A 12,125-nucleotide genomic window follows, 5' to 3' on the forward strand; every position below is an offset into this window, starting at 1 on the left:
GCCCAAGTCAGCCTGTGAGGAGAATTTAGATGCTTGTCAGGGAGGCCTGTGCTCACTCACTTCTAAGCTTTTGAATTTTGTTGTCCTTTTCCTTCTTGTTCTATCGAACAATCTTTATAAGAAATTCTCGACTGTCTTGACTGAAATCAGTGGAAAAGGATACTTTTCTTAGCCCCTCTGATAGCTCAGATGATGCAAGTGCTCAGCAAGGACAGGCGGGGTGGCTGCAGGATCTGGGAGAACATGGGGCGCACCCAGGTGGGGAGTGGGGTGAAAACGCAGGTGGGGCAGGGGAGGGGGCAGGGAAGGGCAGTAGCGTGGGTTGAGCTCCTTCCCCTGAGCTTAGCTCTCCCACGCTAGAAGGGAGGGGGCCTCTCCATCCCCCACCAGAATTCCAGGAGTCAACTTACATGTTAGGAGAGATGAGATGGGAGTCCACTTGGTGCCTTGTGCGTGGCATGAAGAGTCCTCTGGGAAGTCAGGAGGGTGGGGCGGGTCCCTTAGAAAATGGCAGGGTGAGCAAGTGAACCATTGTCACATGTAGCCATGCCCTGCCCAGAAACTTTGGGCATCCAATGCCCACATACTCAAGGCTTCATGCCAACTTGGACATCCTATCGTGGCACCTGTCCTAGCAATGCCCATGTTTCAGATTTTCTTAGACCCTCAATTCTCCCTCCGCATCTGGATTCTCTATTTTCTATGTACACAGGGCCTGCTGTCTAGATTTTGCAACCATATTCTGAGAAATTCATCAGAGTCACTTGAAGTCCTACTACTCCATGTGTAAGATATTTGCGTTTCTTGTAGATATGCCCAGTCTTGAAGAGAAAATTGCACGCTGAGAATTTCTGGGTCATTTCCTCAGCATTGGATGTTCACTAGTGGGTTTTAGTCAACCCACACAGAGGCTCTGAGACTGTCACATATGAATGTCACAAAAATAACAGAAATGTACTTTCAACTTCAAGGATGGCCACTGGGGACCACGGTAACAACCAGAGACGCTGAAGGAGTGTGATGGATTCCTCCACGCCCTGACATGGGCCTCCTCATCTCTTGCTTTCCCCCTCCTTTTATTTTCCTTTCCCCTCCCTTTTTCTTGATTCCTTCCTGCCCCCCATACTCTGGAATTATTTCCGGAAGACAGGACCATGCCAGAATGTCAGCCCCATGAGGGCAGGCAGGGGCTTTTCTGCAGTACCTAATACTGTGCCAAGCACACAGCGGGCGCACTGTTTAGGGAATGAATGAGTGAACAAATGAACGAACGAGTGAGGTAGCTAATGGCCTCAGGTATGCTGTCACCATCATCACAATTCTAATGCCCACCAGGGTTACAGGCCAAAGCCTATAGCTTTCTTGTTGCCTCACGGGGGCATCAACAATAAGTAACTGTTTTCTAGCATCTCCACCCCTCCTCCAACAAGTCTTCACTGAGATGAAATAATTTCCTTTGTGAACCTCCATTTTCGGGTACCAGCCACTTCTCGTCACTGCCAGACCAAAGCTTTGACTCTTGGGATGCTGCAGAGCTCGCAGGAGACCTTGGAGCCACGCGGCTTCCTGCGTGGGTTTCCATGAAGAATGTGCACGTATGACTGCGAAGCCATGGTGTTTTCTAGAGCTCTGTTTCCTCTGGCTCCACATCTATTCAGTCTGTCAAAACGGCCCAGGGGAGACTCCATATTCCGCTGCCCTAAGTGCGGCCGTCGTAAAATATGGCTGTCGTAAAGTGCGGCTGTCGTAAGGGCGAGGTGAGTCCCCTTTCCCTCGCGCTCTAGCTCAGTTCTGCAAACACTATGTGAACGCACCGTTTGCACGAGCTCCTGCGGCACGAAGCTGAATGCGCTAAGAGGGCGCTTGGTCTAGTGACAGTACCGACCAGACCGTTCAGCAAGCACTTTCCGTGCGTTTTCTCATCTGATCCTCTTAAGAATCCTCTGAGGCGTGAACCATTATTAGCCCATTTCGTAGATGAGGGAACTGAGGCTTAGATCGGTTAAATGATTTGTGCCACATCACAGATTTACTAAGTAGAGGAGTTAGGACGTGAACTCAAGTCTGCCTGGCACTAAAATTTGTTCTCTTAACTTTCACAGAGAACTCCAGGTGAGGAGACACGAGTCAGGCCAGGTGCTTGGGTTTTGCGCTCTCAGAAAGAGTCTTCGCCTGGGGCCCCCTTCAGAGAACAGATGCCTCACTTGTAAACATCTTGCACATTGAAACTGCTGGCAAAAATGTTTTTTTTGCTTCTGCACTTTTTGTTTTGTTATAAGCATGTAGCAAACCACCTATATTTAGCATAAATGGATGTTTGTGAGTGGTCTTGGGATCTAAATATATTTTGTTTCTAAGTTACAAACAACCAACTTACAAGGGGAATTTTGGTCTTGAGCCTGTTTATTAAATCAGGCACTTCCTGAACTTTCTTCTAAAAGAAGAGGAAAGGAATGAGCATTAACTGAATGTTCATTATATACTATTCACTTTACAGGATGATTCCATCTAATCCAGCAGCCGGAGGAGAAGGCCCTTCTCTCGTTTTACAGGTGAGGAGATGGAAGCTTGGGCATCATGAGTGGCAGAATTGGAATTCAGACCAAGTTCTAGCGCCAAAGTCAGACTGTTTCCACGGCTCCTCTGAGTTGGCTGGCGGCCTCCCCACGCTCAGCATCCTGGGCAGGGTGGAAAGTGGGCCTTCTCTCTCCCAAACGCTCTCCCAGCATGGAGGAAGCATGTGGTCAGGATGCCCAGCGCGGTGCGACCTTGAATGTCAGCTGTGTGTGTTTAGCGAGGCTGCCCCAGAATCAAAGGAAGTGTTGCTTGAAAAACCACTGTTGAAGATACTCAACATGAAGGGGACCAGCTCAGGCCAGTGACTAAGAGTCTCTCCTTGACCAAACTCTAGCCAGGCTCCTCTGAGCCCTCTTTTCAACTAGCCCTCAACCTTGTCCTGTAAAGACTTGAACAAAACACTAACATAGTTTCCAACAGCTCAAGGCCACATCCCTAGGATGACCCTAAGCCTCCCTTCAGGTACCTGCCTGAGAAACCTCAAGGCTGCCAAAAGAATTGACTGTTTGTTCCAGCCACACCTGAAGACAGGGCCCCTGTCTCCCAGCCTGCGTGGGAGAGGAGGAGGCTAACTTTGGTAAGTGCCAGTTAGCAAACTCAGATGGGTTTCACATGGACCAACCTCCCACCCCTTCTCATGTTTTGTAATTTTTCACTTCCCTGACTCTACTGAGCCCCTGCTCACCCCACTTCCCATCCCCTCATTCTTCCTTGAAAACACTCAGGTACTTCTATAGAAATCAAAGTTGAGTTCACTTCACGCTGCGCTCTTTTCCCTCTTCCGGTGGTGTATTACTGATTAAAACCCATCCTCAGCACTTCAGTGTCCAGCTTTTTTGTCTTTGACGCCAGTCAGCTGGGGCAGACAGAGCTGCCCCCCAGTGGCTGTCACTCTTAATACTCCGCTGCCCCCACTCTTGCTGCTGCCCCCACTGCCCCAACGCCAACACTAGTCCTGGCAATCAGACGACTTGCCTCCTCTTCCCCACCCTCCTGACTCCTGCCTCTTCTTCACCTCTTCCTGGGTTTCCCCTTCTCATTTCCAGGAGAAAAAGTAGGAGTCACCTGAGTTGGGCTGTGGCATGAAATAGAAAAGTGTTTGGGCCAGATGGGTGTTCAGGCCACTGAAATAGCCCACCTGAGCCCTATTCCTTCAGATCTTACAGAGCAGTTTATTAAGGGGATTGGGAGAAAGCTGCATACTTCTCAGAGCTCAAGAGCTGGGTGCTGCAGAGGGGGCTGGCCCCGTGGCATAGTGGTTGGGTTCAGTGTGCTCCGCTTCGGTGGCCCGGTGTTCACAGGTTCGGGTCCCAGGCTTGGACCTACGCCACTCATCAGCTGTGCTGTGGCGATGACCCACATAAAAAGTCGAGGAAGATTGGCACAGATGTTAGCTCAGGGCAAATCTTCCTCAAGCTGAAAAAGAGGAAGATGAGCAACAGATGTTAGCTCAAGGCGAATCTTCCTCAGTGAAAAAAAAGAAAAAAAAAAACTGGGTGCTGCAGAGAAAGGAGATGTTGCTGGGAGCTCTGGCCACCGTGCCTCCGTGCTGTTGGAGCAGCCTCTGCAGGGGTCAGCGCCTGCCACTGGAGAAGAAGAGGACTCCGGTGGGGAAGGAAGCAGAGCTTCTTGGCTCTTGGCCACCTCGCGGGGGAGGAATTCTTCAGGGCTGGCTTCTTCACTTCAGTCTTAGCTGCCTGCTCTTCAAAACCACTTCATGCATCTGCAGATGGGGTGTCAACTGGGAGTTTCCATGGGAGTTGGGTAATTTCCAGATAGCTCAGTGTTTCCTCCCGAGCTGTGCACAAGATGTGCTATATCTAATGCTTTCAAGTTTTGTTAGGGCATTACTTTAGTTTATGACAAGTGTTGAGGGCATAGCCCAGCATCTGAGCCAGCTCTTGTGCCTTTGGGCAAGTACTTTGAATTTGTAGACTAAAAGATGTTCATCTGTAATGTAAGATTATTGGACTTATGACATGTAAAGTATCTTTAAACTTTAAAATAATATTTGAACGCTTCACAGTTTTATATTTTCTTGCCGCTGTGCTGGGCAAACAGTGGTAGCACAAGAAGTTGAATTCTGGAATGATTACATATGAGACCTGGAGAATTCTGGGACTCTTTCTTCCACTTAGACCCATCTCCATACAGTGTGGCATCCAAAAGAAATATAAATCCAACTCCAAAATCAGTTAGGGCAAAGTCATTACCCATCTCAGCAAAACTTCATTCAATTCCGCTAATCCCAGGAGCCGCTCTGCTGGAATCTCTCATCTTTCTTTCTCCCTCCCCCCTTCCCAAGTTTGTGAGCAATTCTTTCCCATGCAAGGGAACCTCTCTTTGCCTGCACTAAGCTTTTTCATTTCTGCAACCCTACACATTACCACTAAAAGGGAGGTGGAAGAGGAAGAGGTCTTCCTCTTCTTGTCTCTGTCATATATGAGTCTAAATGCACATGTAACAACATCTTCCCAAGAGATACAGTTTTACATAAAGAGCTAGCAATATAAATCCTTGACCTTTCAACACAAAATTCCTCCAATTTCTCAAGGCATTTTAGATCCGTGCTTTTCAAACATTAATGTGCATTGAAAATCTCCTGCAGATCCTGTTAGAAATGCAGATTCTAATTCAGTAGTTCTGGGATGGGGCCTGGGATTCTGCATTTCTAATAAGCTCTCGGATGATGGCCGATGCTGCTGATCCTTAAACTTTACTTTGAGTGGTAGGGTTTCGATTACCTCATTATTTCTATAATTACCCTGGAAACGCTGCAGTGGAGTTATTAAAATTATTTTCATTGTTGCATTTCTCATTTTACAATCAGGCAATCTAAGGAATCCTGGTTGGCCTGTGATTTCACCTCCTCTTAGCTTTGAAGCCAGAGCTGGAGTTCTCTGGCAGAGACCATGCTCTGTGGGCCCCTGTCTAAGACATAGACATGTTGACAGGCAGACACTAGTTGGGACATTTCTCTATGGGTCTTTAATAAATCAAGGTCCGGCTACTGTTTAAAAGAACATCTTGAACGGGTTTGTTGGAAGATCCAAGGAGCCCTTGTTTAGGACAGTCCTCAAATGTCATTGTAGCATGAGGCGGGAGCAGTGTGGATGAGTTTTTTCAGTAGAAGAGAAAAGGCAAAAGTCTTGAAGTAACGGGGAGCCATTGGGCTAAACTTTATTCTTAAACATGATTATAAATCAAAGCATGTCATAGCTGAAGGGACCTCGGAGACCTCTGGTCCTAACCTTCCATTTGCAGATAAAGAAACTAACATCCAAGAGGTTGAGTGACTTGCTCAAGGTCATAATATTAGTTGGGGCTTTTAGCTGGCTTTTGAACTCATGGTCCTGTGCTTTGCAGTTGAACGTGTTGTTTCTCACAATGATTAAGTCTAACACGTGAACTTACATATAAAAATAGTGTTCCCAGGGGCCGGCCCGGTGGCGCAAGCGGTTAAGTGCGCGCAGTCTGCTGTGGCGGCCCCGGGGTTCGCTGATTCGGATCCCGGGCGCGCACCGACGCACCGCCTGTCAAGCCATGCTGTGGCGGCGTCCCATATAAAGTGGAGGAAGGCGGGCGCGGATGTTAGCCCAGGGCCAGTCTTCCTCAGCAGAAAAAGAGGAGGATTGGCAGATGTTAGCATAGGGCTGATCGCCTCACAAAAAAAAATAGTGTTCCCAGGAAATAATTTCAACTCTGTTTCTGAAACTATACAGGCAGTGACCAGGAAGAAGTCAGCAAAAGAAGCCATCACCCTGTCACCCAGAGCCCAGGGTAGCACCTGTGGGCACAGTTTGAGGCATGCTTAGATGTTCATACAACATGTCTCTCCAATAGAGAACTGATGACATACCCATAAGCATATTTAATACCCATAACAGCCCACTGAGTAGATAATATTATTCCCATTTTGCAAATGGAGAAACTGAGTTTCAGAGTAAGTAAATTGCCATAGGTCATACATCTGCTGAACTGGGATTCAGACTTGGGCCTGTCTTCTCCCAAATTCTGTGTTTCTACTACCCTCTGCCTGGTCCCTCACCCTACTCTTCCCTCCTTGAGTGTGCTAGGAGCACTCACCAGAGGCTCTGGGAACAGGCCTTGGTTTTCTTAAACACTGGGAGAAGGAGTAGAATCCAGGGAAAATGGGACCTGAAGTTTGGCTGGTGAGAGAAGCAAGATATAGGGAGAACAAAGCAAGATAGTTGATGGGAGAATGTTTGCTTGGTGCTCAACATTCATTGTACAGTTTTTCCTCTCTGCTCTTGTTTCTATGAAGGGATCATTCAAGGTACTTTCCAGCAACTCTTTTAGACTCTTGTTTTGATGAGCTGAAACAAAGGCAGTTGTGTGGGTGGTGGGAGCCCCCTTTCTCACTTTTCTTTCCTTCTTTCCTGTCCTGACTTGAGGAGCAATAAGTCACCCATAAAACAACCCAAGAGTATGGCAGGTCTGGGCAATACCCATGCTTGTGCTACCATTTCTGTGTGGTAACTTCTCAAGGCTTCCTGCCCTTTAAAACCATGGATCAAGTGCTTCGGGGGAAAGGCAGATAACTACCATCACCATGACATCTTTCCTCAGCATTGACCATCAGATTGGGGTTTTGTTTGTGTCTGCAGTGAAGTAGTCAGCTTGAAAGCAGATTTCTATTGGGAGAGATATTTTTCTCAATTTTTTAGTAGGTCAAAAACCAAATTAGATGACCCAGATCATAGACCCAGATCATTTTTCCACGTAAATAGAGAAAATCCCCCCATCCTTCAATGACAGCTAAGCTGGTTAGGCTATAGTCCTTACACAGAAGGATGTTATGACATGGAGGAAATGGAAAGCCCAGAGCCTGTCCCTTCTGGAACTGAGGGGTTGCAGGAGGAAAGGAAAGAGATAGACTAAGGAGGACAAACTCTTGGGCTTTGGTTTACCCCCTCTCTCAGGACCAAGTCTTGAGCAGGAAGAGAGGAACGTTAGAAACACCCAGATCACTGAAGGGAGCCTGGAACCTCAGGATTGGCAGTCTACTTCTCTGGGCAGAGGCAGGGGAAGTTTCAGGTCTTCAGAGAACACCAGCCTTCACCTCAACACCACCTCCAAAATGGCAAAGGTAATGGCAAGTGGGTGACAGATAAACCTAAGGCAGGGATTCTGGATGCCCTAGGCCTACATGTAGCATACTGGAGTCGCAACAGTCCTAGGTGCCACAAGAAAGGAATATAGCCATGTGAGAGTGCCATCAGCCAATAGAGATCTCGGATCACTTCAGAAAAGCCTTGGTGAATCCAGACATCAAGATCAGAAAAAATGGCCAGATCCCCAGACTCCAGTGGGGGCTGAAGCACATCACTCCGAAGGGCCAGATAAGGCCAGTAGCCCCTCAGAGGGACCAGTGCAGGATGTAGCCCAGCCCAGCCACTTTGTGGCACTGACTGGATGTGGACACAAAATGGACCTAATCGTCTCGTCTGCCATGAGGTTGCATGAGCCACACCTCTCCTCCGTAACCAGGTGAACAACAGGCTTCACTGTTCATGCCTGTTGTCCTGGCGTAATTATTAGTAGTGCTCCTTTTCTCTCTCAAATGTGTCCTGAATTGATCTAACATGAGTGGTTATAAAATAAATATTATAGAATAAGGTGCAGATTGTGATTCCATTTATTAATTAGAAAAGAATCACCTATATGTATTTCTCTGTGTTTGTACTTCTGCAGAAAACATGTTTGGAAGGATACTACTTACTGGTTACCTGGGGATTGGGAGGAGACGTGGACAGTGTTGTGCTATTTTTGTATGCGTGGCTTGTTGTACCAGGCATGTGCTTAAAAAAAAAATGAGGGGCTGGCCCGGTGGCGTAGGGGTTAAGTGCACGCGCTGTGCTCTGGCCGGGGCCGGAGGGTTCGCAGTTTTGGATCCCGGGCGCACAGTGATGCACTGCTTGTCAAGCCATGCTATGGCGGCGTCCCATATAAAGTAGAGGAAGACGGGCACGGATGTTAGCCCAGGGCCAATCTTCCTCAGCAAAGAGAGGAGGATTGGCATCGGATGTTAGCTCAGGGCTACAAAAAATAAAAATAAATAAATAAAATAAAATAAAAAAAGAAGCATCTCGTTTGGAGGATGAATTATAATGGTCACTCTATGCGGAATACGGGCATCATCTTGAAGAGGAGCCAAGGAGGACAATGGAAACTGAGAGCCTGGGCATTTCTGCTAAAGGGACTGAGCATTTTTCTTAAACTGGGACAGTTTATATTATTGCAAAAAGACTGAGTTCACCAGATCATTCTAAACATAGTTTAGTTTGTTTTTGCTATTCCCCAGTGTGTTTGCACTCATGAGGAAAATCAGATCAGCCACAGAGAATAAGAAGAGTAAACTTTTTCTGTACCCATCTAAGTATAAGGTGAGTAGTTTTGTGACCACACTGCAGTTGAATTCTGACTACTAATTTTGAAAGATTTGTTACTCATTTTTTCCAATAGACAGAAATTGTACTATTCTTTTGCGAGAGCATGAACTGCTTTATTTCTCACCTTAAGGTTTCGCTCTTGGTTCACACTCAGGCCTAGAACAAGTGCCAGATCCCAACCAATGAGAATGTATAGCATGTCACTGTGCTGCAGATATGTTACAGGGTACATGGTCCCCTCAGCCTTTGGGAGGTCAAGTAGGGCTGAGCAGCTGGAGCCTCCTGGGCAGTCACTTCCGGTCTGGAGAAGCCTCTCCATTGACCCCAGTGGATGGATAAATGTTATCATTTACTGTGTGTGCCATGACATGAAAAAGGTTGGGAAGCACTCTTGGGCACTATTTCACAGCAATGAGATCTCGTGAAGTGCGACGGTGTCAACAGAAGCGTTATTGCACCAAAATCGAAAACCGTTGCAATAAAGGTCGCCCTACCTATGGGCTCTCAAGGACATTTTCATGACTTCATGGCAGCAGATAGACTTCAGAACCTTCCTCCTGCCCTGTCTCATAGTGGCCACAAAGCTAAGAATAAAGGAAGAGTCAGGGTCTCTAGAAGCTGGCAATTTGGGAACCCCTACAGAATAAACTTTTCTCTGATGCTCTGTCTTCCTCATTGCAGGAGGAAGATTATTTGTATAAGTCACTTAAATTTTAGTATTAGGAGAGGAAAAGGGAAACTAACACTTATGGAGTTATAGAGAACCAAAAATATATGCTCTATGTATGCTACACACTAGTCTCTCAAGTTAATCTTTCAGCTACTCTGTGATATGCCATACGTCATCAGTTCTAAGACACATGTTTCTTCCCCACAATTTGAAATCTTTGAAACTGAGAGCACCTTCAAATCAACAGCCTCTTACAACCATTGTTTGCCAAGTAGCGGTCATGATACAGTTATCATTGCCTAAAAATGCTAGAACATAAAAGTGTCAACATGAAACTTAGAGTGACTTGGAGGAACGTCCTAGAAATCATAGTATAACCTGCCTTTCAACTATAGCAATCAAATTATTTTGAAGAGTAAGTGGGAGATGTGGTGAAGCAGATGTGTTCAGCAACATTTCTGAAGGAGGAGATGCAAGTTGGCTGATGCTACATAACTGCAAAGCCAGCTTAAGAGCCAGACCAATGCTTTTGGTTCTTCAATGGATTATTTTAAGAAATGCTGCATCGCCAATGTTTTTGATAGTAATGTCAAGAAAAATTGTCCAAAACTTGGAAATAAGGCAAAGGGAGAGTGGCACATCCTTTCAATGTTGTAAGGTCACTTAATTGTCTAATGGAATGTACTTTCGTTTGACTTGCTATCCACTACTGGGTACAGGTTCACATTTTGTGAAGTTACATGTTAACTTACAGGTTTTGTCTGGTAGGGATGCAAATGATCTTTGTCTAATAGAAAAGGTAACTCTGAAGGTATGTTTTATTGTCCTGTAGGACATTAATCAGTTTTGTTTCTAACCCAGCAATCTTATTCCAACATATTTTTTCAATACCTATATAACCCTTGTTCCTGTCATTCTCCTCTGAACCAGGTTTACCATCCTGCTGGTTCCCACGTTAAGTTTTCACAGTTGTTCATTCTATGCTTGCATGAGAATCTTGTTTTTTTTTAACTTTTTGAAAAGCATATACACCAACAACTAAGTGATTCAGAAGAGTTAAACTCTGAAGATGAAGTTCACCAATTTATTTTCAGTTGCCTTCTTTTTAGTTGTACAAAAGGTGATTATATACTAAAAATATAATTAAGTCCTAGAGAGAATTTTCAGCAAATTTAAAATAAAAATTTTAAGTGATAAAAAATTATCGTATCATAATTTAATTGATATTGGAACACAAGGGAGTCAAAGAAATGCAAATCCAACTGAAGCAGAAAAGGAAGTCAACCATAATCTTAGTGGAAATTGAGGAGGAACAAAATAACCAAATATTTCCAAGCCAGAGGTGTTGACTACTCCACCCTACCATTTGGAGGGCATGGACCGTGGTGGCTATAAATTAGTCTCCTGTATCCCGTCAACGTCATAGACAAGGATGGGTACTGCAGCCCCAGGGGGCTGATGAGTAACCTTGAGCATCAACAGAGGAAGCAGAATGGACTTGGGTTCGGTTGACATAACTGTTTATTTACAGGGTAAATGTTTTCTAACACCAGGAATATTTGGATTAATGTGTAAATCAAACCCATTATTAATACTATTGTATTGTATGTAAGGGTAATCTGTGTTTACTTGGAATTTAGTGTACTTATAGTATTAAAAATCATTTGCCCTATGGAAGGATCTAACTAATGAGCCTTGTGATTCCAATTTAAAATGTGCTTTTGAGTTATTTACACCTATGATTTTAAATGGAAAGGAATGAGATTAATTATTTTATGTTTGAAAACAATATTGAGTCATTTCGTCAACTTAACAAACTGCTTTATTTATATTTTGTTTCATCTCATTTTAAAAAGTTATTATAAAGTATTTGGAAAGGCTTTTCAGTCAGATATGCTCAAAAAGATATCTAAATGTAATAAATTTACAAACGAAATTACAATGTTTGAGGGGATCCCATGGCAAACTTAATTAGCCCCTTAAATACTTTAAGTGTATTTTCCCATTTTTTTATATTCAGATTTCTTCTTAAGTATTTCAATTGCTGATGGACAGACTTTCCCAAATAGTAAGTAAATATGATTGCTGAGAATGTACTTTGCTAATAAATGAAATAATAAGATTTGGAAATTGAAGTTAAAAACTTAAGGAAGAACTAGCTTATTTTTTAAATTTTGTAACTTCAATAAGTTGAATATTAATTTTTAAAACCAAGTAGTCCCTGAATAATCTTTTTAACAAAAAAGGACACCCTGCCCCCCAAATTCACACTGATGCCCACATTCCCTTTTGAGTCAAGCAGTCCTGGTGCAGAGCAAGAAGACCACCCAGCTCATCATCACTTCCCGTTTCTGAACCTCAGTCTCTACAATGCTTAGGTCCTCAATAAATGAGAGCTGTTTTATTCTCTTCTTCCTCCTCCCTGCACAGTCTGATTTTCCTTTCAGTCCTAAAATTTCAAACAC

The sequence above is a fragment of the Diceros bicornis genome, chromosome 29 (genome assembly GCF_020826845.1).
Source record: "Diceros bicornis minor isolate mBicDic1 chromosome 29, mDicBic1.mat.cur, whole genome shotgun sequence".
NCBI classification, from domain to species: Eukaryota; Metazoa; Chordata; class Mammalia; order Perissodactyla; family Rhinocerotidae; genus Diceros; species Diceros bicornis.